The sequence below is a fragment of the Hibiscus syriacus genome, unplaced genomic scaffold, assembly GCF_006381635.1.
Source record: "Hibiscus syriacus cultivar Baekdansim isolate YM2019G1 unplaced genomic scaffold, ASM638163v2 tig00005406_pilon, whole genome shotgun sequence".
NCBI classification, from domain to species: domain Eukaryota; kingdom Viridiplantae; phylum Streptophyta; class Magnoliopsida; order Malvales; family Malvaceae; genus Hibiscus; species Hibiscus syriacus.
Genome location: NW_024062056.1, coordinates 352,784 through 358,783, shown reverse-complemented (window position 1 = coordinate 358,783; position 6,000 = coordinate 352,784).

Here is a 6,000-nt window from a genome sequence, read left to right as displayed (position 1 = left end):
AAAAGCAGTTTTAGCGCCTATAAAGTGTCGATACTTTATAAAAATGTATCGATCCACAACGATATAACAGGTAAAAATATGATAAAATCAGTATCAAAATGATGAAACCGGTAAAGCGCTACCGGATATATTGAAAGTGTCGATACTTTAATAAGTACGTGTAATAAATTATCGATACTTTCAAAGAAACAGGTAATTATCCTATTGAAAGTATCGACACCTGACATAAAAGTATCGACACTTTAGTAGTTGTATCGATTAAATATAAATAACATATCCGATGAAAATATAAATGACATAGCTAAATATCCTCTGAAAATAGATAGAACGGACGAGTTTTTGAAATCGAAGCGTAATTGTTACTGCATTTCAGAAGGCGTTTCTAAAGCGAAGTTTGTTTGTTTGTTGCTGCAGTCGAATCGAAAAGTATGTTGTCAAAACCCTAATTTTTTTATTATTACAGTAATCGTAAATAGGGTTTTTATGTGTTGTTTGGGTTTTGGAGTAAAGAAACATTTAGGACCGATTACAAGTAGAAAGTGATATTCAAAGTAAAATATAAATGTTGATACTTTTATTAAATATTATAGGTAGAAAATGATATTATAGGTTGTATAAATGTGCCGACACATTTTGTAGTGGCCATTCAAATTCTTTTGAAGAAAACCGTTTTACCACAAGAGTAGTTATTTATATTTGTATATTGAATAAAGTGTATATAACAAGTATTTGATTTGATTTGCGTAAACTGATATATGAAGGAAAAATGGAGTTAATGGGTGGAAAAATTATTGGTGGCGCAGATGACATTGAAATTGAGGCCGAGACTCGAAAGCAACCAAATGGTGGATATATGTACTTCTAGTAAGTATCAATGTCTTTTTGTTATTATTGTTGAAATGGTAATTGGATTAAAGTATTTAAGAACTTTAAATTGATGACAAATTTTAAATGTTAACAGTATGATCGAACGCAAAAGGATGAAGGAAGATGGCACACAGAGCGGTTCGGTATGTAAAATGAAATTGACATTGAGTATTATTTAGTGTTAATGTATTGATTAAGAAATATTTATGCTTAATATTAGGTAACAAAAGATGTGAGGTTCAAATGGAATTCGATGAGTGATGCTGAAAAGGAACCTTACATCACACAATCAAGGAATGATAGTAAAGAATACAAAGAACGGAGGAAAACACATGAAAATAAGGTATTCATTAAACTTGTAAATACGTTGATACAAAATATATAAGAACTATAATATTATATATTGTTAAAAAATGTAGGAAGTGTCGACAAGGTGCAGCATTTAAAGGGTGAATTCATTAGTTAAACACCTTAAGGAGAAGGATCAGTTGAATGTGCTGGGAGAAATAGGGTTTGGATCGTTGGTAGGAGTAAGGGATCGACCTATTCGGAGGGAATTGTGTCGATCCTTGATGGCGCAATTTGATGTCAAACAATGTATTGCTAAGTATGGTGATTTTTCATTTCCTCTCGGGATCCCATGTGCTGCAGCCGTATTGGGGTAGAAAATGAAGGCAAAAGTGTTGTAGAAGTCTGTAAGAGTAAGAACTGGAAAGCACTTGCCTCTAAATATCGTTTGAAGCAGAAGGTGACATATGCTGAACTTGAAGAGGAAATAAAAAGTGGATCTTACGGGGGGATGAGCTGAAGGCCATAGTTCTATTGTACCTTGTCGGTATCTTTCTTTGTCGAACGGGTGATATGTCAACGAACAAGGACTATATGAAGCTCATTTGCGATGAAGGCTTGAAGGGTGAATTCAATTGGGCTGAATATATCTATTCGAAATTGATTGAATCAATAATCACCTTTAAAAAGGGCAGCCAGAGATACCTCAAAGGGTGCATAGCAATCTTAGAGGTAAATGACTTGAAGAACTTTTTTGCGTTTTTATATAAAATCATAGTATAGTTATTATATAAAATTATAAATTTTATTATAAATGCAGGTTACACTGTTCGATTTTTGGTCGGGCTGTGAGGCAGTGACGGCTTATGAAAGAACCGGAGTGGCACACATCCGTGCATGGGGGAAGGAGGAGGTGGTTAGAGTGATGGCGAAGTTGAAGTTGGATAGACCGAGGAAGCACAAAAGGGTAATAAATGTAATTAAATAATATTAAGAATATAATCAATGTCTTAATATTGTAATTTAATTTTGAAGGTTATTGGCAAGGAGGTAGAGGAGGCAGTGGAGAAGAAAGAAGAGATGGTTGTATTGGGGGATGACGGTGAGGGGAATGACGGTGAGGGAAAATAGAGTAACTTCAACATTTTGATGTCTGAATTGGCTGATATAAAAAAATCCAATTTGATATCATGCAAAGACAATCAAGAGTTGAAGAGAAACTTGAGAGAGCCGAAGAGAAACTTGAGAGAGTCGAAGATACACTTGAGAGACATAAGGGGGAAGTGGAAGGAAAAATAGATGGAGTGGTGAAAGAAGTAGAGGTGTTGAGGGGTGAAGTGGTGAAAGAAGTTGAGGTGTTAAGGGGTGATCTTAAGATGGTGACGGGTGAAAAAATTTGATGGAGTGGTGAAGGAGGTTGTGGAATTGAGGAGTGAACTTACGGGGGTCAAAGGGGTGGTTGATCAATACTTGGATGAAGGAGATCAATTGAAGGGTGAAATAAAAGAGGTGAAGAGCTATGTAGAGCAAAAATACGATGAACTAAAAAAATATGAAGAAGAAAAGAGGGAGGAGGAAGAAGAAAAGCTGGAAGAAATGAGGAGGAAGGAAGTCGATGTCATTTATACACCGGAGAGTGTTATAGCAGCATATTTGGATTCGGAATGTCCTGCACCCCAGAAGAAGAAGCAGAAGGTAAGTTGAATAAAAGAAAACTTAATTTGATCTTTATCATGTTGTTGTGACAAAAATTTATATACAAAATTGTAGGTTGAAAAAGTAGATATTCCAAGCGGAATTGATGACATCGAAGCTGCAATTTGTGATTATTTATGAAATAGTGAGTTAGAATCGGGGTAAGTGAAATATATTGCTTTGTGAGTGATATTTAAATATTTCATGACAACATATTAATCCTAATGATTCATACAGATATTTTATAATCTCAATGGGAAATCAATTCGCTAGTGTATACGACGTTGCAACGTTGAAGCCTACGGAATGAGTTGGCGGTGTGGTAAGTAGAAAGTAGAAAATATTAAAACTTATTGAATATGTTCTGATTGTGTAATTAATTTTGTTAGGTTATTGATTTGCTCGCCTGGACAGTATGCTACGATTCTCAAAAGTTACTCCGGAGGATTTGCTACCTTCCATACCTCTTAGCAGTGAGTTAAATTAATAAATGTTGAAAAGTAATGTTATAAACGGTAAATTAATAATGTTTGTTGCGTAATTGCAGCAACAGGCATTGGATGCCAACAACAAAGAAAGTGTTGAGAGTATTTCTATCTTTTGGGGTCCCATATTGGATAACTATGTGAAATCTGTGAGAAGGTAAGACACCATACCAATTGCAAATGATGTTTTCGGATATAGAATGTTGAATTTTATCAAATTGGGTGTGAAATTTGTTGCAGATCATGATCACAATAAACTGCCATAATTCACATTGGTATCTGTTGGTGTTGGATATGGTAGATCGTGTTACAACAATATATGATAGTATGTTTACATCTAAAGCAGCTAAACAGAGAGTGAATGATGCTAAGAGATTGGTATGTATGTATGTATGTATGTATGTATGTATGTATGTATGTATGTATGTATGTATGTATGTATGTATGTATATATGTATGTATGTATGTATGTATGTATGTATGTATGTATGTATGTATGTATGTATGTATGTATGTATGTATGTATGTATGTATGTATGTATGTATGTATGTATGTATGTATGTATGTATGTATGTATGTATGTATGTATGTATGTATGTATGTATGTATGTATGTATGTATGTATGTATGTATGTATGTATGTATGTATGTATGTATGTATGTATGTATGTATGTATGTATGTATGTATGTATGTATGTATGTATGTATGTATGTATGTATGTATGTATGTATGTATGTATGTATGTATGTATGTATGTATGTATGTATGTATGTATGTATGTATGTATGTATGTATGTATGAAAGGACATTATGTAAATTATAATGCATAATTTTTTGGATCATAACTTCTTCTTTTTTAATGCAGATTAAAATATTAAATTTTTATAATAAGAAACGCATTTGGGTTGAATACTGTGGATCTCTAGGAAAGTTCCCTTTGAAAAATTTCAAATTTGTGGAGCATAAGAAGAATAAGCAATTGAATGGGTATGAGATGTTATCATAAATAGAAAGCTTAATTTATGCAGGATTCATAATTGACATGTGTGGTTTTCAAATTTTTTAACAGATATGATTGCGGCATGTATGTGATGATGTGGATGGAATCGATCGGTTCTACAGGGGCAACTGGTGATTTTGTAAGTGGAATTAAAAATTTGTTTGTGATAAAATTGTTAAAATTTGTAGATTGAATGTTGTGGTTTACAATACTTAACGTTCTGACAATTTGAATATAGGTTGTTGGAGAGTGTGATCGATCGCGAATATTAAACGATCTCGTTAGCCACAATCAAAATCAACGAAGACAGGAGATAACAAAAGCTGCCATGAGACACTACAATAACAAAAAGATGCAATGATATAAATATAGGGTTAATTTTTTATAAGATTTATAATTTTGTATGTGCATGTAATTATGTATGAGATGAGAAAAGTTAGGAGTAGGTTGTTGTACATTTTCTTATACACATTAAGAGTCATGTTGATATGTACGATATATGGAGATTGTTGTAAAAGGTAAATTGACAATGTAGTTGGTAAAAATAGACTTTTTACTGAAAAATTAATAAACACTGATTTGTTTCCAACATTTTGTCCAGTATGATTCCCAAATGTTAAGTTTCCAAAAAATAAGTCAGCATATGTGTAATGTAATAGGTAAAATTTATCGATCCCAAAAACATATGCATCCATAAGTATAATGTAATAGGTAAATTTTTAATGTAACCGGTATAAATATACCGGTTTTATGAGAGAATATGTCTACAACATGTATCGACACTTTTTTAATTTTGTGTCGATACTTTTGGTCCAGAATGGATGCAAAAAAGGGTGAACGCATAAAGTGTCGATACATTTTCAAAAGTGTCGATCCCAGAAATATCGAAACCCATAATTATAATGTAATAGGTAAATTTACAATGTAACCGGTATAAATATACCAATTTTATGAGAGAATAGGTCTACAACATGTATCGACATTTTTTAAATTTTGTGTCGATACTTTTGGTCCAGAATGGATGCCAAAAAGGGTGAACGCATAAAGTGTCGATACATTTTCAAAAAGTGTCGATCCAAGAAACATCGAAACCCATAATTATAATGTAATAGGTAAATTTACAATGTAACTGGTATAAATATACCGATTTTATGAGAGAATAGGTGTACAACATGTATCGACACTTTTTTAATTTTGTGTCGATACTTTTGGTCCAGAATGGATGCCAAAAAGGGTGAACGCATAAAGTGTCAATACATTTTCAAAAAATATCGATACATTTTCAAAAAGAGTCGATATCAGAAACATCGGAACCCATAATTATAATGTAATAGGTAAATTTACAATGTAACCGGTATAAATATACCGATTTTATGAGAGAATAGGTCTATAACATGTATCGACACGTTTTTAATTTTGTGTCGATACTTTTGGTCCAGAATGGATGCCAAAAAGGGTGAACGCATAAAGTGTCGATACATTTTCAAAAAGTGTCGATACATTTTCAAAAAGTGTCGATCCCAAAAACATCGAAACCCATAATTATAATGTAATAGGTAAATTTTCAATGTAACCGGTATAAATATACCGGTTTTATGAGAGAATAGGTCTACAACATGTATCGACACATTTTTAATTTTGTGTCGATACTAATTTAAATAT